The sequence below is a fragment of the Camelus bactrianus genome, chromosome 18 (genome assembly GCF_048773025.1).
Source record: "Camelus bactrianus isolate YW-2024 breed Bactrian camel chromosome 18, ASM4877302v1, whole genome shotgun sequence".
In the NCBI taxonomy this organism is placed as follows: Eukaryota; Metazoa; Chordata; class Mammalia; order Artiodactyla; family Camelidae; genus Camelus; species Camelus bactrianus.
This window is the reverse complement of record NC_133556.1, coordinates 30,538,185-30,561,367: the sequence shown is the minus strand read 5'-3', so window position 1 is coordinate 30,561,367 and position 23,183 is coordinate 30,538,185. Positions and strand designations below refer to the sequence as shown.

At 42.4% G+C, this 23,183-nt stretch overlaps 1 protein-coding gene across 11 annotated transcripts in view; it reads right to left on the bottom strand.

Annotated features, from left to right (window-relative positions):
• The window catches only part of RBFOX1 (RNA binding fox-1 homolog 1), a 1,986,757-nt gene that overhangs the window by 955,564 nt on the left and 1,008,010 nt on the right, over nt 1-23,183 (bottom strand). The window lies entirely within an intron of this gene.

Below are 23,183 nucleotides of genomic sequence, written 5' to 3'. Positions count from 1 at the left end.
TGTGTGTGTGTATGTATAAAAATTCCACAGTAAACTCTTCATATTTTCTGGGCCTCATTGGATTGCAAACTGAATCAGTAATTCTACACATGTCCACCTTTTGTAGAGAGAATACTCCATTTTATCTATTTCGATGTGGTCCAGGAGAGGCCTGGCGTACAGAGCTTCGATTACGCAGGGTGCACTACAGAGGTAAAGCAATAAGAACCCTCATTTCGAGAAGGAGAGTGTATTTTACAGGGAAGGGGGTGCGATACCCAGTGGGGATCATGATTACAAACTGAGAAAAATAAATCCACAGTCAATGAAACCCTGCCCTTGCCGAACACTTGATGTTCCCTGATACATAACGGAATTAGTGTAGTCAGATTTCATTGAAGCCCCGTGGCTCTCTGGGCCATTCTTTAAACGGCTCTGTCAGTCATGAGAGAATACTTCAAGTGCATGACAACAAAACACTATCAATACTGAAGGTCATCCTCTAAATCAGGAGAGAACACGAGGGTTTCCTAATGACTTCTTCTCAAACAAATTACCGGCTGGCCGCACCGAAATGAATTTTATTATTGAGGACAAGTGAATTGTACAGTACTTATAGCAAACACATTAGAGGATTAAAATTGATTGAGGGAGATTGGATTTGAAAAGATATAAATAGGGAAGACATGAAAAATCTGCTCAAAATGAACTTATCAAAGCTGTTGTGGAATTCAGCCACTGGCCAATCACTTGAGGGAAGGCTGGCTTCGGCTTCCTCCAGAGAAATGAAGAAAAGCCACTGGCATCTGGGGGGGTGGTATGGCTGTGCTTGTACAGATGCACCACAGCGGCAGGATGGGCACCCACAGGAAGACACAGGCCCTGCGACAAATTTAGACCTCTCTGTGCGGCGACTATGTGACCTGACTGCCGTTTTCCTAGAGAAGCTCAGGTGAACTTCACCTTGGAGGCGGGTCTAGGACTCTTCAATCCATTCGATCACTGATTAGCCCTGAGATAATCCAAATCATAAAAGACAGTGCTTCTCAACTGCTTTCCAAGTGCCAGCCTTCTTCTACATGCTTCCAAGAACTAAGCGACCGAATCTTCACGGCTCCATGAAGTAATAAGCACTTTCAGTATCCCCATTTTATAGTAGAGGACACTGAGGTCAGAGAAGAAAAAATACATCCTCAGTTCACATGGATATCAAGAGGCAGAGACGGTATTCACAGTTGGGCTGTTGGCACCAGAATCTGTGTTCCTAATGACTGTACTCTCTTAAGAGCTATAAGAACACCAGTCATCAAACGCTCTACCCAGGTGGCTCCCGAGATGGAAACAGAAGTTGAGAAATGACTTCTGATAGACCGAGATACACACTCAGTCTGTGGCTCTATTCTGACCAAGATATACGGTACCATCCTCCACGATGCCCCCCGGATCCCCACCTCCTGGTAGCCGTTCTCTTGTAGTGACTCCCCCACTCTATCGGGGTTGATGATCCATGTGCCAAAATATGGCAGAGGTGATGGTCTGTCACTCTCAGATTAGGTTATAAAATACCTGGTTTCTGTCTTAGCAATTCTCTCTCTCCCTTTTTCTCTCTCATCACTCACTTTGGGCAAAGCCATCTACCAAGTCACCAAGCCACTCTGCCGGTCCTGTGGGAAGATCCACGTGGCAAGGAACTCAGTCCTGCCAGTAGCCACAGGAGAGGGCAAGGAAGTGGACAGTTCAGCTTTCATTTAACTGCCACCCTCTCTGACAGCTTAACCATAGCCTCCCGGGGATCGTGAGCCAGAGCCACCCAGCACAGCCACTCCCAGATTCCTGGCCCCCCAAAATGACGTGCAAGAGTAAATGCTTATTGTTTCAAGATAATCATCCTGGGAGTAGCTTGTTACTCGGCCTTCGATAACATCTACATGTGTATCACCTGCAAAGCTGAGCTTCCGAAGACCCGAAACAGTAGGGTTTGTTCACAATCCTTCATTCATTCCTTTATACAGAGCGGTTCAGGAAGGTGTCCTAATCTAAACTCCATTCCCGAGACAGAGAGGCCGAGTGGAGCCTGTGAATATGTATTTATCTGTTCCACATTTTTGAACATCGACTGGACGTCAGGCGCTGCTGTCCTACTGGGATGTGGCCCTGAATTAAGAAACGAGGTCCCCGTCCTTGTATTTTAGTGGAGAGAGACTGAAAATAGAAAAGAAGATACATATGAAAAAACAAGGAGATGCTGAGGAGGATTATGAAAAGAAGACAGAGCCGTGAACTAGGGGGTGACCACGTGTTTTGGATGGAGTAGTCACGGTAGGCCCCTCGGAGGAGCGATATTTGAAAAGAGGCCTGTGGAGAATGGCCAGCCAAGAGGAGATTGTGGAGAAAGAGACCAAACAAACTCGGGCTGTTCAGTAGGTGGATAACCTCCATGCCACTTAACGTAACATCGGAGCCTCTCTTTTCCCAGCTGTATGATCGGGACGATAGTAATTTGTCTCACAAGATACGGAGAATGAAGCAAGATTCTGATATATGAAAGAAACGTGTCAGCTGAGATGCCTCTGCTCACCGTTCCTCATTTAAAAATGGCATGACTGCCTTGATCCAGCTTTGAAATCACCAAGACGGGGGCAGTGTTATCCCCAGACCAAAGGCGAGGCAGGGGGATTTGGGCGGCCTGCAGATTTCATAGAATATTCATCTCAGGGGAAACTCACTCAGTTATGGAACCATTAATTTCAATGATTTGACTGTGTAATATAATGTTTCCATCCTAGAACACAATTTAAACTGGGACAGGTAGTCATTACTTAACTTAGAGTCTGCAAATTCATCTCTGACGTGTCAATTTTTTGTAGTCTTTGTTCAAAGACTTGCCAAAAAAGATATGGGAAAAATATTTCAAAGTCCATGAAATCTAGCATCTCGATATCAAATAGTGCCTCGACTGCTACTGTAGATAAAAATGGTGATAGAAAATTTTATTAAAACAGTAAGCAAAGGGTAAGCATGCTTGTCAAGCACAGATCCGGCTTCCCATACAGATGAGAATGTGGAGAACAGTAAAGAAGACGAATGGGGTGGAATACTGATTTAGCCCGAAGTCAAGAGGGTGGCGGGGAGAGAAAGAAAGAGCCAAAATGAACACCTATCCATGAGACCTTCTAACGATAATGACCCGAAACAAAATAAAATGATATTTTGGCAAAACAGCGGCTTCAACTCGTACTCAAAAAACAAGCCACCCATGGTTTGAAACTAAAAATTCATTGCCCATTAATTGAGAAAGCCTCTGTTGATTGAGGAATCCAACATTTCAATCTAAGAAAAAGGAGAAAAAAAAAATTAAATAAGATGGATGTCAGCCCGGCCAGCCACAAAGTGACATAGATGAGAATGAAAACACTATGAGAGTACACATCTTAAAGGCACTGCCACTGGGATGACCCCATTTGGGATAGAGATGTGGATAGGTGTCACTGCTTCCCGTGATGCTGCGGAAGGAGACCTCAGTTGCTGTTCACCAAAGTCCTGCTTCTCTGCTGGGGTGAAAGCTGGGACTGTGTTTCCTTGCCTGCTTGAATTTAGGCGCAGCCAAATGTCTTGCTTTGGCTGATGAAATGTGAACAGAGGTGGCACATGTCACTCTGGGGTAAAAGCTTTAAGAACCAGTGAGCAATTAACCTTGCTCTTTTCCTGTCCCAGTAATCATAGAAGAATGTGAGGGAAGCACGTGATGCGGAGTGAGGGAGAAACAGAACATCACTCCCAGCCAGCCCACAACAGGCAGGCAGAATGCACATGCACGGGAAACAAACATTTGTTCTTTTTTTAAATTGAATATAGTTGATTTACAATGTTGTGTTAGTTTCTCAGGTACAGCATAGTGACTCTGTTATACATATACAGTCTTTTCTATGACAGGTTATTGTAAGATATTGACTATAGTTCCCTGTGCTATATAGTAGGACCTGGTTGTTTATCTGTCTTATATATAGTAATTTGCACATGGTAATCCCAAACCCCTAACTTATCCCTCCCACCTTTTTCCCTTTGGTAACATAAGTTTGTTTTCTATGTCTGTGAGTCTGCTTCTGTGTTGTAAATAAATTCATTTTGTCACTTTTTTAGATTCCATATATAAGTGATATAATATGATATTTGTCTTTGTCTGACTGACTTCTCTTACTATGATAATCTCTAGGTCCATCCATGTTGCTGCAGATGGCATTATTTCATTCTTTTTAGTGGCTGAGTAGTATTTCATTCTGTGTGTGTGTGTGTGTGTGTGTGTGTGTGTGTATCTCACATCTTCTTTATCCAGTAAACTGTTGATGGACATTTAGGCTGCTTCCATGTCTTGGCTGTTGTAAATAGTGCTGCCATGAACACTGAGGTGCAAGTAGCTTTTCAAGTTAGAGTTGTGTCTGGATGGAGATTGGGGGTTGTTTGTTGTTGCCGCATAAACTGCCTTATCCTGACTGAGACCCTCATTTAGCTACTAATCCTTCTAGCCCCCTTTCATACTGCAGGACTTCCAGCAAAAGTGAAGGAGGGAGTTCTTTGACATTTCAGGGGCTCTGGCTATCTGTATGGTGCCTTCTCTAGAATGAGAAGTTTTCCCACTATCACCATAGTCCTTCCCTGTTGCAAAGGTTCTTTGACTTTCAAAAGCAGGTCTTTCCTTTGCATTTTGCTCAGCCCTGTGGACAGGCAAGTGCCCCACAGATTCTCATTAGAAACAACAGAATGTGTCTGATAGGTGGGTGGTGCTCTGTCAGAGACGCTCTGGAGATGCAGCACCATTTCATTCCCTCGTTCACAGTGACGGGAGGGTTCTTACCCTCACCGAGCTTCTAGTCTTCTGATGGAAAATGAAAGACGTGAGAACAATAAGCCATGAACGCTGTGAGAACACACAGAAGGGACATCGAGCTTAAGGTTGGGGGTTGGGGGAGGGTGGTGAGAGATGGCTTCCTGGGAGGAAGTAACAACAAAATGGACCAAGCCAAAAAGAGGGCGGATGACTGTTTCAGGCAGGAGTGCAAGTGGACAGAGGTGAGAAAGAGAGAGCAAGGCATTGTGAGCAGCTAAACCCTGCTGAGTGTGGCTGTTTTGTGGGTGGAGTCAAGAGTGATTAGACTGAAAGACAGCAGAAGGCCACTCCTGAAGGGTGTTGACATCATGTCAAACATGTTGGATTTTATCTGAAGGACAATGCAGAGCCACTGAAGGCAGGGCAACATGGCTAGGTTTGTTTATGAAAGAGCATTTTAGTTCCACTGGGAGAAGAGTTTGGAGGCGATAAATACAATAATAAAAAATTTAAAAAAAAAACAGATGCCAGTTACCAGGATGCACAAGACACTGAAAAATAAAGATCTGAAATATATTTTGCAGACAGAATTGGAGAAGCATGACTGAACTTCACTCCTGCCTGCAGCAAGGTTACATTTTTGGTGACAGAAATAGTCACAGATTCTTCACTGGCTTAAAGCCCCCTTAATCATTCCCCTGGAGTCTCTTCAGATAAATATAGGACTCCAGCCATGTTGAAAAACATGACCAGGTTCCTTATGAGAGCAGTGATCCCATTCAGGGTTGTGTTTATTCCCCCAAAAGACTGCACGATTTGCATATCTTGCATTTGATCTTAACTTCTCCAGCAAGAAGAGTTCTCTATGGGAAATACCGTGACATGACTACTATTTCGTATGTGGAATTACTAGACTTGTTCCTGGAAATGTACATGGCACTTAAATGTATCTAATTCCTGCTCGCCATTTGTTTTTTGAGGACATCTCTTTATCTTTTTACCCACCCCTCATATTTTTTTGTCCCTGGGCTCTAGGGTCACACTGAATACTCTGCCTCCTAGCTCCAACACTTATTAGCTACCTGGTCTAGGGGGAATTCTTTCCAAGCCTAGGGCCTCATCAAACAAAAGAGGGTGATAAGAAAATCAGCTTAAATGGCTTGCAATGAACACTTTACGAAATCATGGCATGAAGCTCTTAGAATCATGCCTGGCCCATAGCAAGCCCTCAGAAAGATGTTCTTTAATAACATCAACAGACAATGACTCTAAACCCCTACGCGTGTCGTCGAGGTGGTGGAAAGTCACACAGTGTCACAGACTGTGCAGAATTAACTCAGAGAGCCAGTCATGAAAGAGGAGAATGCAAAAAAACAAAAAACAAAACAACTCTTGAAGGTTGATTTTGCATTAGGTACCATGCTAGGGTCTAGGGAAACAGCACAGAACCAGCAGGTCGAGCCCAGGCACTCCGGAAGCCTCTGCACTAATTGTGTAATTGACATGGAAATGACATCAAACCTATGATAAAAACTACAGTGAACCTCACAGAAGGTACATCATACAGAAGGACTACCTGAAGGGGTATTCCAGGGACTCGATCCAGGATGCTTTGCTTGACAGACCAGTACAGCCATGAAAGGAAACATCCATAGCCTGTGGTAGTTTGTGCAGACTCAACCTACAGCCACTTTCTCAATTAGAAAAGGAAAAAAAAGAAAACCTTAGCTTGTTCAGAATATAAACCTCCAAGGAGCTTTAAAGGGCATTTCATACATGGATGTTTCACATGGTTCCAAGTAAGGAGTTCCAGATTCATGGTTGCCTTCTCACTTGTCAACTGAAAGTATTTATTAGAGCATGCAGGCTGTTTAGAAACTTGCACAACCACTCATACCCTATTAGTGAAACATCCAATTACACGCCTGGCCTCTTTGTTTCCTTCCAAACAAAATACTCGGAGATCTGGGCTGTGTTAACCTTGCCACTCCTGCTACCTGCTGCCTCCCAGATGGAAGGTACAGATGAACTCTTTGATTACTGTAGACAATAGTTGATGACGTTCATTAAATATGCAGTATGTGCTTTGAAGAGGCATAAATATTTACAGGTGCTGTCTCATTCACAGGGACCTTACCAAGGGTGTATTAACGTCACACCCATTTCACAGGTAAGGTAATCAAGTCTTAAAGCAGTTAACTCACTTGCCCAAGGTCAGCAAGCTACCGTCCAGGTCATCTGCTACCAAAGCCATAGGCTACTGACTATGATTTTCCGCATCCATGAACTACCTTGAACTTTTCTTTATTCCTGTAGCCAACAGCAACCTGAACATCAATTACAACGGAAAGTAATAACATCTCACTGAAAACTCAGTGCCTTGCAGCACAAAAGTGGTCTCATAGCCATCTCTACAAAAAACACGCCTGCCCAATGCATCTGGTCAGTTGATGTAAATAGGATTCTTTTCTGTCTGACTTACCTACACTGGAGTGTTGTACACTCATTAACTGATACTCTCATGGAATCGTTCACCAGAATCCAACTTTTGGACTCATCTGTGGCCAGGAGATTAGCAACTAGAACATCCTATACGTGTTCAGAGGGCTACACACTTATCACTCAAGAAGCCATATCATGCTACCAAGGATTAAACTACTTAAAAATTCACTCTAGTGTCACTAGCATTGAATGTTCCAGGGGCTTGCAAAGAAAAAAAAAAAAAAAAAAAAAGAATTAAAAAAAAAAAAAAAAAACAGAGAAAAAGGAAAAGAATAACAACAGATTCTACAACTGGACTGAATTTTCCCTCTGAAATTGGTTTGTGCTACACGTCAACTCCTCACCCTGCTGAAAACTGCACATCTTCTTTTACACTATGTTCATACTTGGAGCATTATTAAAACCACATCCACCAGTCAGCCCGATAGACTAATATTGGGAAGGTTTCTTCGAAACTGTTACAGCCTATTGGGTAAATACATGTTTTGTACACATTCTAATTTTGAAAAACATTCTATTTACTTCCTAGACTGTAACAGTTCTGCTGAATGGTTATATAGACTACCAGGTAAATATGTATTTTGGAATGCATGCATAGTAATTCTGGAAACATGGATCATTTACCTAGGAGAGTCAAACAGTCTGGCCTGCCGTGGACAGCCCCTGCCCCATGAATCATTACCCTGGCGGGGCCACAGGGACGCTTTCCAGTCATTTGCTTGGGCATGAAGCAGGTTCATTTTAAGGAGGAAAGTCTTCCAAACCAACACCTGATTTCTTTTTTTTTGGAAATAGCAAAGTTCATCTATTTCAAATTAAAACAGGACTTGCTAAGAACGGTTGCATATAGCAATGCTTAGGGTGGATAATTAAACTCAAGGCTTTGGTTGGCAGTAAGAAGTTGCCATTAAGTGCATGGATTAAAGTAGATCTTGAGCTTGAAATCTGCGTGTTGGCTGTCTGCAATCCCTGCTTCCAAGGGGTGGACATCAACCAGCACCATCTTGTGTGTCCTGTACTCTTTTTATTTTTTCACATCAAATATTTGTTGGACAGTCATGTGCCAAACATGGGGTTCGATTCTGGGGATTCGATGGAAAGCAAAACAGATACTGCCACAGGCTTCTTGGAGTTCATAGTCTATGGCTATAAACTGTAGTTAAGTGCCCTTAAAATATATCCTCAATGCAGACGTCCCAATTATCCATTGAAAATGTAAATCAGGTCCCTACACTATGCTAGATTATCTTTTACTTCTCATTTCACTAAATGAGAACGTAAAGTCTCTAATTATCTACAAGTCCGACACGATATGCACCCTCCCTCCACCTTACTTATCCCCCAGCTCATTCCCTATCTTCTGCTCCAGTCTCTCTGGTCCACTCCTTGGTCCTTGAACACAAGGGAACAAACAAGCCTGAGGTCTTCTGTTTTGACTGTTTGCTCTGCTTGGAATGTTGTTTCCCCAAACATCCCCATGGCTCCCTCCTTCATACCTTTCTAGTCTTGGCTGAAATGTCACCTTCACAATGAGGCTCACCTTGATTTCCCTCCCACTCCATTTAAAATTTCATCCTAATCTTCTCCCCCTGTTCTCTGTCCCTCCTTATTCTTTTCTTCTTTTCCTTGATCATAGCACTGATCACCTTCAAATACAAAATGCCTATTTATGACATGCAATTTTCACAATCTTTCTGCCATTCCCACTGGAATGTAGACTCCCAGAGAGCTGTCCACTTTTTCACTGATGGATCCCAAATGCCAAGAAGAAAGCCTGGCACATAGAAGGTGTTGGATGTATATATACACACACACGTGTATAATATGCACATACACATGCTTATACACATATGCATGTACATACACACATAGGACTAGAGAGAAAGTATAAGTTTCTATGAGGTCACAGACAAGTAGATTCTTATCTATCCCAGGGAGCTGGAGTTGGGTAGAGGTGGGAACTCCAGGAAAGGCTTCCCCAGGGGAAGTGGCATTTCTGAGCTGAAATTGAAATGAGAAATAAAAGGTAATCTAGCAAAGGGTTATGGTGCAGCAGAGGGAACAGAATGTGGACAATGCCCTGCTCAGGAAGAGGCTGATGTGTTTGAGGAAATAAAAGCCAGTTTGCAGCGTGGCTATAATATGGGAGCTAGTGGGCATGAAGATTGAATATCGAGAGGGAAATTATATTTTCTTGATTTTTTTTCTTTTATTTACTAATCTTTTTAATGGAAGGATGGTTGATTTATAGTGTAGTGTCAGTTTTGAAAAACATGTTTTCTTCCCTAAAACCTGTTCTTTATGAGGACAGGGGAGTGGTGAGGGTGGGGGAGAGGGAGGGAGAGAAGGAGGGAGAGAGGAAGAGAAAGAATGAATATAAAAAGGAATATATGTATGTATATGTCTGATTGAAACATGCTGTGCACCAGAAATTGACACACTATTGTAACTGGCTATACTTCAATAAAAAAAAAAAAGAAAAAAAACAAAAAAGCAGAGAATGAAGAATGAAGATACCTCTGTTTGGTGGTCCGTTTCATTTAATTAGCCATTTTTGGTTATCAGGCACAATTTATCTAGACACTCACATGACAGCTGCACATCCCTAGGACAAAAGCCAAAAGCCCCACGTCAATGTGGAGGCCACATTTTGGAAGGTCATGACAAAGTTCTAAATGAGGCAGCTCACGTCCCACTGTCCTTCCTACATAGCTGGTGACTCAAGTTCTAGAATTCGTGAAGCTGCCCCTTTCCTGAACAGGAAGTCCATGTTGCTTAGAAAACGCACCGCTCAGGACAAACTCTCCTCATCTTTTGGAAAGAGAAGATGGCACTGAGATCACCGTGGTGGCGGGGCCAGCAGCCGCCGGAGCAGCTGTGGCAGTGACAGCAAGCTCAGAAGGCTCTTTTCTTGCTCTCAATTTGCAAAAACTGCTTTCCCTGGATGCACCCTGACAATGGGAGGTGGGGACAAGCCCCAGAAAGTCATTTCACCCATCACTAACTCAACACGCCTGCACATCCTCCACCTCCATCACCCTCTTCCCAGGCCTCCAGGCAGAAGATACGTTTTGAAAGACTTGTAAAGCACTCATTTAGAGTCCATAATAAATTCATATTCATTTAAGTGACTAATATTTAGTGTCGAAAAGCAAGAGGGGAAAAAAGGCTCCATTGATGAAAAATACGTCTCAATTTCCTTAGAAAATGCTTCACGGTGAAAGCAATGTACCCATGAGCAAAAATAAGGTTGTTGCAGGATGGAATTTAATTAAGATGAGTTGGGCATGCCGGGAGCAGTACACGGCGCAGGGAGCATTAGTGAGGTGCTTACCACACCAAAGTGGAGAAGACACAATATTAAAATGCCCCATAAATTAGTCTGCAAATCTAGTTATAGCTCTACATTTGTCCTGAATCGCCAAATAAAACATTGCCTTGACATGGAACCGTCTCAGATTTTTCACACCAAACCAATTCATACTGAACAAGGAAAATGCTTATGGAACTCCTGGGCTGTAGTTTGCCATGAGATCTACTTGAGAGAAGTGAAAATGTTCCCCTTCTCCATTTCATCAGAGCTCAAATGGGAATTAATCAGTGATACTTAACTACCCTTTCAACAGGACTCCAGCAACATCCCCGGAAATACTTCCTTTCTTTCAACATTTCTAAACAACAGACAGTCGCCAACTTTTAATAATCCCATATATTACTAGAGACTGTGGAGAAGGATGTGAAATCACAAGACTGAGGACAGTGTCATAAATTAGAGACACTGTGGCTGTTACTGTGGAATCTGAGAGCCCCAGTCTCGTCCACCTCTCAGTTTCTTGATGTCACGTGATTTGAGTATAATTACTAGCAATTTTTAGCAAAGCATTCATAAGCTTTTCCCCTGCTGTGAAAGCAATGATGCCGCTTTGTATGCTGTCTTTCATTTTAGTTTGTGGGTATCCCACATCACCCACAAAAGGAAGGACGCAGTGATTCCAAAAATGTCTGTTTTGACAGACTGCTCTTTCCCGCTTCTTTTATATTATGAATATTTAATATGGTTCAACGATGAACGACAGCATCCAGTTCTGTGTTCATCCAGGTAAGGGAAATCTCCCCTATGGCTCAAGAGACAGGCACCGGTCCTGCCACAGGAGCGAAGAAGGGTCAAAACACAACACCTGCATTAATCTCAGCCCCTTTGGACCCAAGTCATGAGCAATTTCTCATCAATTTATTTCCCACCACTTTTTTTCTTTTAAATGCAAGTTTCTAGGGAAGACCACCACAACATAGTTAACTGTCTACATGGCGCAATGGTAGCAAAAACGAGTCCGTGATGGTACCATGTCATCATTTAAACACATGCCATCGTATCTCTTCCTGTACATTAATCTGAAATGGAATCTGGAACGTGACAAGGACATCTCATAATGGAAGAGCTGGTGCGTGTCTGGTCTGCCTTTCATTGTCCAGGAGCCTCAATGGGCTTGGACTTCCTGCGAACAAATGAGACCTCCGTGGCTGCATGTTTTCATTTTATCACATTTATTTAAGATGACCGAGGCCGGTGCCCAATATTTATTCACTGCGTTCAACATGTGCCATTATCAGAATAAAAGGCGAGACAGCACAGTTTGAACAACAGCTGGTAATTCCAAAGAGACAGTGTCACTTGAAGAACAAATGAACCTTTAGTTAATAAAATCTCCCCCTGACTGACAAAGATGGCTTTTTGTACACACGCAGGACCCACGATAAGGAGATAGAGAGGTGTCGATAAAGAGCCGATTCGCACAAAAGGAGCTCAGTGCTGCCCATGTTTAAATAAGGACGGGGTTTATTACTGGTCCTTTATGAATCACGATAAATTACATGTCCTGGGTTCTGAAGGGACAAAAGATTTAAATTATAATTCTGAAGGCCATGGGAAGCGCCCTGTTCTCACAAAGTTAAGAATGACATTCTCAGGACAAAAACATAGCTGGTTTCAGTGAAGAGGATTTTCATCTGGTATTGTCTGAATTAATGGAGTTGACCCTCATATAGATATTTGTATATTCTGAATATCTATGACCCAAGCCCATAGGTAGCCAATATTTAATGTGAATCTCCAAAAAAAAAAAAAAAAAAAAAAAAAAAAAACCAGGCACTGTGCTAGGCACTTGCATTTAGAAGTGAGAAAATGTCTAGAACAGGCAAAACTGTTTAAATGTCAATGCAACTTCACACAAGCATCTATGCAACCACACACGCACACACACACACTTCCACCCAGATGGAGTGATGTCCTTCAATACAAGAACTGGGCTTCTGCCTGTCACTCAGTCAAAGGCCATATTTCACACCACACACATTTCACGCCATTACCACACCGCCACTGGTATTGATGGCTTTTGTAACTACTGACCATGCCCGACAAGTCAGATGTGGGTGAAAGCAAATTAATTTAAGAGAAATCCTTTATCCGCTCGAATCTTGGCTGATACGCAATGATGAAAATATTCTCTGGTCCCAAGGAACTCCAGTGTTTAAAAGAGTATTTTATGATCGTTAGGGAAGGTAAAAATGACAACCTGGCCCTCTTAATATTATTATGAGAAGATAAGTCTATGAAAGCTTTTGGAAGCTCTAATGAGTGATGCAGACAGAGAGATGATTCTTAACAGATTAGAGCCAGGGTGACTGTCTTTGGCACAGCAAAGGGCCAGGCAAAAGCAGGGCGGTGGTGAAGTTTAGGGTCACTGGCTTTTTCTTCTCCCCTAAGAGTTTGCTCCCCAAGGTATGTGCCTGGTGTTCAAATCTTACACAGACCCAAGTTATTTTTAGAATTGGTAACACTGCGGGTGTTATTCTTGAGGTCATTGCTAGACATCAGCGTGTGGGCTTGGGAGGGAGGCCCCCTTACCACCCCCCCCGCAGCTCCCTGTATTTCCATGTGGAGGAATTCCCCTAAGGTAATATTCCAGGTCTCCCCCAGCTTCTCACTCCTCCATCCCTAGGAAGGAATGCTTTATCTGATTGGTTACTTTGGGGAAAGGACCAGGCATGCTCAGTCCAGTTCCCTGAGCCCTCTTTCAAATTCCCCAGGGGACAAAAAGGGTGCACCCTGGTCCTCTTTCTCAGACACTGAGACTCATGAGCACGCAGGTGATGGGGGACGAGGGGCAGGACGAGGGAGGGGGCTGCAGGTGTCGATGGGTAAGCCTGAACAAACTGGGGGAGTATAAACAAGCCCATTTGGCCATACCGCTTCATGTGAATTTCTTTCATCGATAAGCTAACATCTTTTTACCGTCTGTTTAAAAGTAACAGCTTCATTGAGACAGGATTCCTACACCATGAACAAGTCAACAGTGGTTAGTGTATTCACAGAGTTGTGCAATTACCACCACGATTTCCTTTTAGAACATTTCCATCACCCCAGGGGGAAACCCTTGTAGACATGAGCAGTCACACTACATCACTGTCTCTCCGCCCGGCCCCTGGCAACCACTACTTTACTTAACTGTCCCTATAGATTTGCCTCATCTGGACACTTCATATGAATGGGATCCGAACCTTGAACAAATTAGGCTAAGCGAAAGAAGTCTGTTTATTTCCTTTTCAGCTCCCCGCTCTGCTGCTTTCTCAGTTCGTTCTTACTCGGTAGGGAAATGAGGGGAGGCTATTTCACTACAGCTACCACATATCTGGAATGGTTTCCTGCGCCCCATTTTCCCAATATCTAATCACTTCTTAAACCACTTCACAATTTTCATTTTGCACAGACATTAAACTGTGATATTAACATCAGCGTTCACTCACCCACTCGTTCGTCCACTCATACTTTCCAAACACATTTTCTTTTCAGTCCCTAATATGTCTGCCAGACCATGAAGATCGAGAAATGAATAAAGCCTGGAACTGGCTCTCAGGGAGTTCACACTTGATTACTGGGAAGGGTTCAGGGACAGAATTCTATAAAAGGTATAAAACAGATTCACTAGAATGTGAGCCCAAGGACTCTTACATCCTCAGTTCATTATAGTATTTGACACCATCCAAGTGGCGGTCTCTGTGACATTCTCTCCACCTTTGTGAAACTGTCCTGGCCTGGTTCACTTATCACCTTCCTGATCATCATCTTAACATCCTTCCTTTCTCTTCTCCAGACAAGGCAAATCTCATCTTCCAACCACTCATTCAAGTGGTCCTTCCTTAGGGTAAATCATTCTTTTCTATCTTCCTTTCCTTGGGGACACCATCCACTCACACTTCAACCATCACCCCCATGGCACCTTGTGAGTAGGATAAAGATGAGGAATACATGATAAGAAGGACCAAGCATTTGAGCTCAGACTTGAAGGACACATTGGATTTGGAGTGCTGGGTTTGAGGTTTCTGTGCATATGTGAGTTGATGTCTGTGGCATCGACTTCTACCAAGTAGCTCTGCCTTCCCCATCTTGTCAGTATCAATTAATACCAAAAAGAGCAAAAATTCTTTTTCCTATCCACCCTTGATATATGCTCACAAAATAGTCCTATCAACTCCCCACATTCTTCCCAGCATTCCTGCCTCTGCCTGCACTCCACGATCTTTATTTCAACCAAAAAGCCACTGTCAGCTCTAAGTCTGTGGCTTCATGGAAACTATTGATTTATGGCGATGACCCTTCTTGCCGATGCACATCTCAAATCCAGAGAGTGAGAGGAGCCCTGGAAATATTTATTCAGACAGATAAAATCCTCCCTATTTAACAGAACTGACTTCCATGACCAGTGGGCACATCTTGTTACCTAGGGACGTTCCACAGGATTACACAGCGAGGCTCTGGCTGTGGCTGTAAGTCACTGCCACTGAATTGTCAAAATAAATAACAATAAAAACCAGCCCTCAGAGAATGTGGGGGCAGCTGATGCTCTGTCTCTAAATAGACAAATAATTTTTATTTTTAATTAGAAAAAGAGTTCCACCGAGATACCAGGAATAAATGTTATCTATTAGCATATCATATATTTTATTATATTGTGTATAGCATAAAACGGACAATATTCCTAGAGGTACTCTATATTGCTATAGTATATACTAATATGTTAATATAATATAGATATAATATATATCATATATATTACACATACTACTAGTACATATAATTGTGTATATACATATGTATTCTATACAGTTGTAGGTAAGAAAATGTGCACACATATATGTGCATATATGATATAACTATACATTTCGGTGACCAAGGAAATATAAAAATGTGATTTCTTCTTTTTCCCAAGGGCTACAAATTTCAGAAAGTAAAAGAATCACTCATAAAACCTCAAAATTCCTCAAGGGTTCTTGATTCATAGTCATCAATACATACAACACTATGGAAATGACTATCATTTAATCAGCGATTACCATATACTAGACAATCTTTTCATCGTTCTACAGGTATGATCTCCTTCAATCCTCAGTGAAAACACATTCATTGGGTATTGTTATCCCATTTTGCAGATGGTACTACTAAGTTTCAAAGAACTGGGGAGCCAACCCAAGGTCTCAGTGATTTCAGCCTTGCTCTGTCATACTCCAGGTGCTGGGCTTTTAGCTACTGCTCTCACTGCCTCCTTGATATTAGCTGTACCTTTCGTCTTCCTTTTACAGAAAAAGAGATGTCTTCCTTCAAACATTTTCACCATTCATTTTAATCACTGGTCTGATTCAACTTAAGATTTTTCAAAGGGACCAGCATTTACTGACTCTGTTCTACCCTCTTCAAAACTTTGGTACAGCTTGGCCATGTATATACATGAGTGCCATGCTCCAACAAGAAGCAGTGGGTCATGAACAGATTTCTAAAACATAATCTATTTCACCAAAGGGAATGAGAGGCATGGAAACTCCTCCTTGCCTCTCCGGTTGAATTACTGGATGTCCTGAACTGACTGGAGACTGGATGTGACTGGAAAAGGAGAAGAAAATCCTTTGAAAATCCAAAAAGACCCCCTAGTCATTTAAAGATTAGTTAGGGTTCTGAGGGACATGTACTGAAGGCTTCTGCCCCTCCAAAATGACAGATGCATTGAGAGGAATCACCTTAGCAGAATGTGAGATCTAATTCCACTGTTCATCATAGTAGCATTGGAATCCAGATTGGAAAAGGACCATTTGAGCCACACATCCCTGCCACTTTATTATCAATTGTCAAAAATTGATAAGTTATTCATTTTTGGCTCTAATGCATGGATGGTCTTATAGATAGCTAGATTAAGTGTGCATTGCCGGGTAAGTTTTACAGAATTGCATATTATAAATGATCATCACACCAAGCACCTCCTCTTCAGATCAATGATGTCATAATTTACATTTTGAATATTGACTAATGTATGTTCCACTAGCCTGTAGGCTTCATGAGCCAATAGCTATAAGTAAGAGCTATCATTTCTTGTATGTTTACTATGTGCTGGGACTTATGTAAGTAATAGATCCTTTAATCTTTACGACAGCTCTGTGAAATAGTTATTTATCCCCATTTCGATAGATAAGGAAACTTAGGCATAGGGTTGTTAAATAACTAGTCTGAGATCCCATAGAGAATAAGAGGCAGCCCCGGGGTGGACCCCAGGCAATCAAGCTCCAAGCACGAGGGCAAGAGCCATGTATATGTTTATCATCATATATGCCCAGTACATAGTAGGTGCTACATCAAATCTGATGAATGGATGAGAAGCTACTTTTGGTGGGCTGGGCCAAATCTTCACAGACATGAAAGAAGGATCCTTGTTTTGTATTTATCTCAGAGAGATGATCATGTCCCCTTTTCCCCCTATAACCCACAGCTCAGAACAATTATCATGTAAAACGGAGCCAGGGGAGGTAACTTCCCATGGGATCCCCAACAGAAACAAAACCTTTTCCTATTCCTCTCCTATCACTTGGCTGACCTCCTGCACGCCTCCAAGTGATATGAAATGCCCACACCCACATTCTCACAAGCACAGACAGACCCAAATGACACCTGAGTTGCCCACGTACTTACTTCCTCCTCTAGTCTTATCTGGGAAAAAGCCACCAGGATTAAACGTTCATGGAGTGCCAGGCCTTGTGCTATGAACCACGAAGAGACTAAAAGAGAATCACAAAGCAGTGTCCTGTTTCCAAAGAAAGACCTGAGTTCTTGGAAACCAAAATTAAAGGTCAAAAATTCTAAGTATTATAAGAAAAATACAAATTTCACTGGGAACACAGAGGAAGAGGAAATCGATTTGGGCTCATGCTAGAAAAAAATTCATGAAGAAATAAGGAATTTGAAGTGTAGCTTGAAGAACAGTCAGAGATGGGGTTGGGGGCAGGTAGAGGGGCTCTAGGAAGGAAGAAGAGAAAAGTGTTTAGTTTGGAGGCACATAGTTTAGATGCAGACATTAAGTATAGAACGACAGACTTCTCAGGCAGACTTGGAGATGTCACTTCTAATAGGCAATGTTCAGGAAGTCTCAGAAAATCCACTGCAAAAGCAGAGCCTTCCAAGGAAAGCAGCTGTGAATTGGTGAGCAGAGCAAACTCAGCTGGGCAGCCAAAGAGTGAAAGAGAGGGTCCCTCCTCTAGTATTTACTTGGTTTTCTGTTCAGGAGCAGGCACATGACTCAAATCGGCCAATCAGAATCTTCCTTGGGATTTTTTTTTTTTGAAGTATCTCCAAAAGGAGGCTAACTTCCCAGAGAACGCATATGGTAGAAGCCTATCAAAGCTTGACGCCAAGAGGGCAAGCAGATCCAAGACAGAATCAAAGTCCTTGTGACATCATTAAACCTTCAGACCCAACCATGTGTGAACTTTATCCTTTGTGTTGCCTGGTTCCATGCCTCAATCTTTCTTTTTTCTTAAACTTCTTTGAAGGTTTTTTTGTTTTGTTTTGTTTTTTGTTTTGGGTTTTTGAGGTTTTTTTTTTTTTTTTTTTTTTTGTAATTTTTTTCACTTGGAACTGGAGGAACCCTGATGAAATCAGTGCCTAAAGATCCTGGGACATAATGCATTCTAATTCTGCACTGGGTATAGCTTCCCTTCACAGAAGGCAAACGAGCAAGCTTGAAGAGATGCTGGACACTTCCTCCATTTGCTTGGTATTAAGACCTTCCTTGGAATCCTCATCTCTGTCCTTTTAAGCACCGCGCTGTTTTCTAAACTGCCTGAATGATTCAAACAACCTCAGACACCAGAGTTTGTTTGACAGTTTCTGTTACCTAGTTTAAAAAAGCCTCACAAAACAAAAAGCAGTTATGAAATGGAAGGGGATCATAAATACAGTATTGCAATGCCCGAAGACTTAACAGTGTTCGAGGCATGGAGTAAAGTGATACATTGAACTGAATTAAAGTTGAGCCACCCTTCACTACGTAAAATATGTATATCTTTTACAGAATGTTAATAGTGGGTTCTGGCAATTTCCATACCTGTCAATAATCTGATTGAGTTTATCAATAAGATAAGAGAGAATAAAACTCATGGTGAAAGAGATCTTCCCGTCCACGTGCATTGCAGTTAGCTCTCCTCTCCCCCGGCCGGCTAAGGGTCCACCACAGCCAGGTGTACAGAAACACTCTGGGGCTTAATCAGCATCCAAACTGTGAGAAACCCTGTGAATTAAACCCCATTCCTTTCCAGAGTTCAAAGAAGTCACATTTTAAGGCCAAGGTTTAGATGCAAATATGACAGATGTGATCCTCAGGAAAAAAAAAAAAAATCAAACGTGACCAGGAAGGACCCCTGCTTCCTGCCTAAAAGAAATGTGTCCCAGGGTAGGTTTTCTCTGATCTCTACTTTAGAAAGATCAGTCGTCTTATTCGAAACCTCGAAAAGCTGTCACATTTATTATATTTCTGGAAACCTGTAAATGATGAGTGTTTCTTCCTTTTCCCCTCCTTCAGGAAAAGAAAAAAAAAGTGTTATTCTGCTTGGCTTCCAGGAAGAGTTCATGAATATCTCAAAAGAAAAAAAAAGAAAAAGAGACAGAGAGAGAGAAAGAAAAAAAATAACACAATTTGTCCGTTGTTATCAGCAATTAAAGATACTTTATCTAATTACTATGGGAGATGGCACCGTTCGACAATCATCTCTGACAAACTGATCATTATCAGTAATTTATGACCAGTTTCTTAGTTAATTGTCCTCAGGAAGGAGAGCAAAAACCATTTGTAGAGAAAAATAAGTAGTCATTAACAACAGTGGGATTTGTTGGGAATGTGATTATAAATCACCAACCAGGGCTGGTAATGATTCCTGGGAAGAAAAAAAGAGTGAAAGCAATGCAGACACTCCATCCAACTTTAGGGAACTCTTCGCAGGGACGAACACTTCATAATGAACTTTCCCCCACCAATTAAAATGAAGAATGGTTTGTCTCCCCTTAAAAGAGTACCAGACACTTTATTCTAAAGGCGGTAGCGCTGGGCGAGGGAGGAACACGTTTCTGCTTCTGCAGGCAGGGCTGGTTACAAAACAGCGGCTCAGACATGGCTGAGTTCTGCTTCTCCTCACCAAACTCACTTTGCATAAAGAAACGGGGCCCTCCTTCACGTGTTTCAAAGCTAATTGAATCCACCTGACCAAGCTTTGATTTTTAGCGCATGAACACTGTCCATCTGGTCCAAAAACCAAGCGTGGACTTGCGCGTCCTAATCTGTATCTGAACTTGGCATTGCCCCTTGCAGGTTGCATTGCCCCTTTGGCCCCTCATAGAGCCTAGGGCCCCACTTGTGAAAAGGGAATGGGTTGAAGGGTGTCCCCCACCAAACAATATAACATTTGGCCCCCAGGGTACCTATGAATGTGACCTTATTTGCAAACAGTCTTTGCAGATATAATCAAGCTAAGCCAGGTCATTAGGGCGGGCCTTAATCTAATCTGACTGCTGTCCCTATAGAAAGGGGAAACTTGAACACAGAGACAGACGCTCAAACAAAGGGAAGATGATGTGAAGGGACATGCATAGAACACCACGTTATGATGGAGGGAGAGGTTGGGGGTGATGCAACTGTAAGCCAGGAAACGCCAAAGACTGCTGACACACCATCAGAAGCTAGGAAGAGGCAAGGAAAGCTTTCTCCATTTCAGAGGGAGCATGGCCCACTCGACACCTTGACTGCGGGCTTCCTGCCTCCAGCACTGTGATAGAATACATTTCCGTAGTTGAAAGCTATCCAGTTTGTGGTACTTTGTTAAGGCAGCCTAGGAGACAAATACCTTCGAGATCCTTGAACAGAGTAGATGTGACAGGGCTTAGAAGGTGCCTAGGACAATGTTTGGCAGGTGACAGGCATGCAGTGAGACTGCTTGTTCAAGTGCTTTATGAAAGATGACCCAACCTAGACATGCCATAGTCAACGGCTACACGGAACGTAACAGACAGACTGTCCGGAAGGCACAGTATTTGCGCTGAGAGAGCCCTGGGTTTGGCGCTGGAAATCTGAGATTCAGACTCAGTTCTTCCACTTCTAAGCCTTTACTGTCGTCAGCTTCAGGCTGTGTGTCTCACCTGCGCACCCAAGATCGTCCAGCCCCATGGCGTCCTCGCAAAGATGCTGTGAGTTTCAACTGGGATAGCACGGATCAAAAGCTCTTGGCACTGTGAACTCATGCAGTACTCGCTCAGTCCTTCATTTAGCAAGCCACCTGGATGAATTCTAGGGATAGAGTGGTAAGCAGTGCAATGAGAAACCGCAATAATCAATCTGCGATTATAAACTGGAATCAGAGTAATGCAAAAAAAGAAGCAAATGCAGTGAGATCTCTAGGGTGGGGGACAGTTACTGAAGGGTCAGAGAGGGCCTCACTGCAAAGTCTAAGCTAAAATTTGACCCAAGGACGGGCCTTGCCAGGGGACGGCGGCAGGAAGCACCCTCAGGCAGAAGAAAGAGCGCATGTCTCTAAGACTAGAAACAGCATGCAGGTCGCTGTGGTTAGAGCCTAGCGATGAAGGGCTGGAGAGGGAGGCACCGGAGACAGAAGCAAGAGGCCAGATTATACTGGGGCTGTAGGCCAAGTTATCCATTTTTATTTTATCTGGGTTTTTACTCACAGCTGAGAGGGTGGAAGGGATGTGGTGAAGTGACCTGATTTGAATATTAAAATGATCGCTTTGATAATTATACAAAAATTGGATTGGAAGACAATGGGAACAGGGGCTAGTGGTCCAGATGTGGGTGGCTTGGATCAAAGTGGCTGACAGTGGAGCTATGAAAAAGTGGGCAGATTTTGAGACATCATTTGGAGGAAAGCCTTTATTATTGCTTTTATCTCCTAATTTAATTCAACTCAGTCCTATTGGAATGCCTTTTGCCACTTTCCTGACAGATGGTCAGCCTGTAAAAAAAAAATCCATTAGTTTAAACTGAATAACCTATGCTCAATCACCCTTTTCCACATCTCCTATAAAAAAAAAAATAAACTCTTAACTAATAATCATATAAGCAGATATGTGCAAACAATGCTACTGGGCAAAGGTAATTAATTCCAAGTTAGGTCAAGTGCAACAGTAATACTAATACTGACACTGGGTACCTTCCACCGACTAATTCTACTTGCCTGGTGTCATTCAGCATGTTACTTCGTTAGCTCGTTAAATTCTCACAAAACTTTGAGAGATCAGTATGACCGTGTCTATTTTACAAATGAGGAAACTAAGGTTTTGAAAGGTGAAGAAACTTGTCCAAAGGCACATAGTATGGAGTGATAGGCAGAAAAACTGAAAGCGTAGGTCTGGTCCTCAAATTCATTAAATCTCTTATGGGGAACCATAAAGTTAATGAAAAAGGCATTTGAAACAAGATTTGAAGCTAAGCAAAAAAAAAAAAAAAAAAAAAACAAAAACAAAAACCCAAACCAAAAAAACAACCTGAATAGTCCCTTATAACTGATGATAAGGAGACAGAGTTGAACGCACATGTAAAAACTTCTATGAAATGTTAAATGACGGTACTTCCTAGAACACCAATTTACCTAAACTGCACGATGCAACTGAGAGATAACTGAGGTACAAATAATTTCCAGGTGTTTCCCCGATTGGTAGTGGGAAAGGCTTCTTTCATACCATCAGCAACACTTCTGCTACCGTCTAGACATTCTTGATTTGAATCCATTCAATATTCTCCAGGTAATTGCTTGTCACCATCTATGTAATGGCCCAGAAGTATCTCTCTTCCCTCAAAGTGGAGCCTGAGTACCATAAAATGGATGTCACCTTTAAATACGGCATGCTGTTCTCTGAGTGAGCAGCTTGGCAGTCCCTAGGTGCCTATGTCTGAAATATTCTACTAACGCTGGGGAGGCAGACAGACAAGACATTCTCAAGTCTCAAGTAGCTCACAGTCCAAGGTGGCACAAGATGGAACACTCAGTAAAGCATCTCATAAACATTTTTACACCTGGCAAGGTAAGAAATCACGGTCATGGTGCTTCTCACGATCCCTCTTGTTTATACCTTTTAAGCTTAAAAGGAAAATGGGCTGTGTTTTTTCTTTTTTTCTTTCTTTCTTTTTTCTGTCTCCTAAATGCCCCAAATGACCTTTCCTTCTTGCCCTCCCCTTGTCTTCCTTTATTTCCAGGCAATATGTCTTCTCGGGGAAGATCCTGCTGTGACATTTTAGAAAACTCATCTTACAGAGTGTTTAGAAAGAGACCCTGACTTCTTCTGAGATGCCTGAATGTAGACCTCAAGGAAAATTTTTCACATAATCCTGTAAATTTTCCCCCCAAAGTGCTTCCAGTGCTTTCAAGCAAAAGTCATCCAGGCCAGAAGGGCATGTAAGTAGAAAACAAAGGAAAAACAAAGCAGCAAAGGTCTTCCTTGAGTCCCAGGGAGGTATGCAATTTGCAAAGCCCAACACGTGGGGAGGAAAGGTCTGAGAGA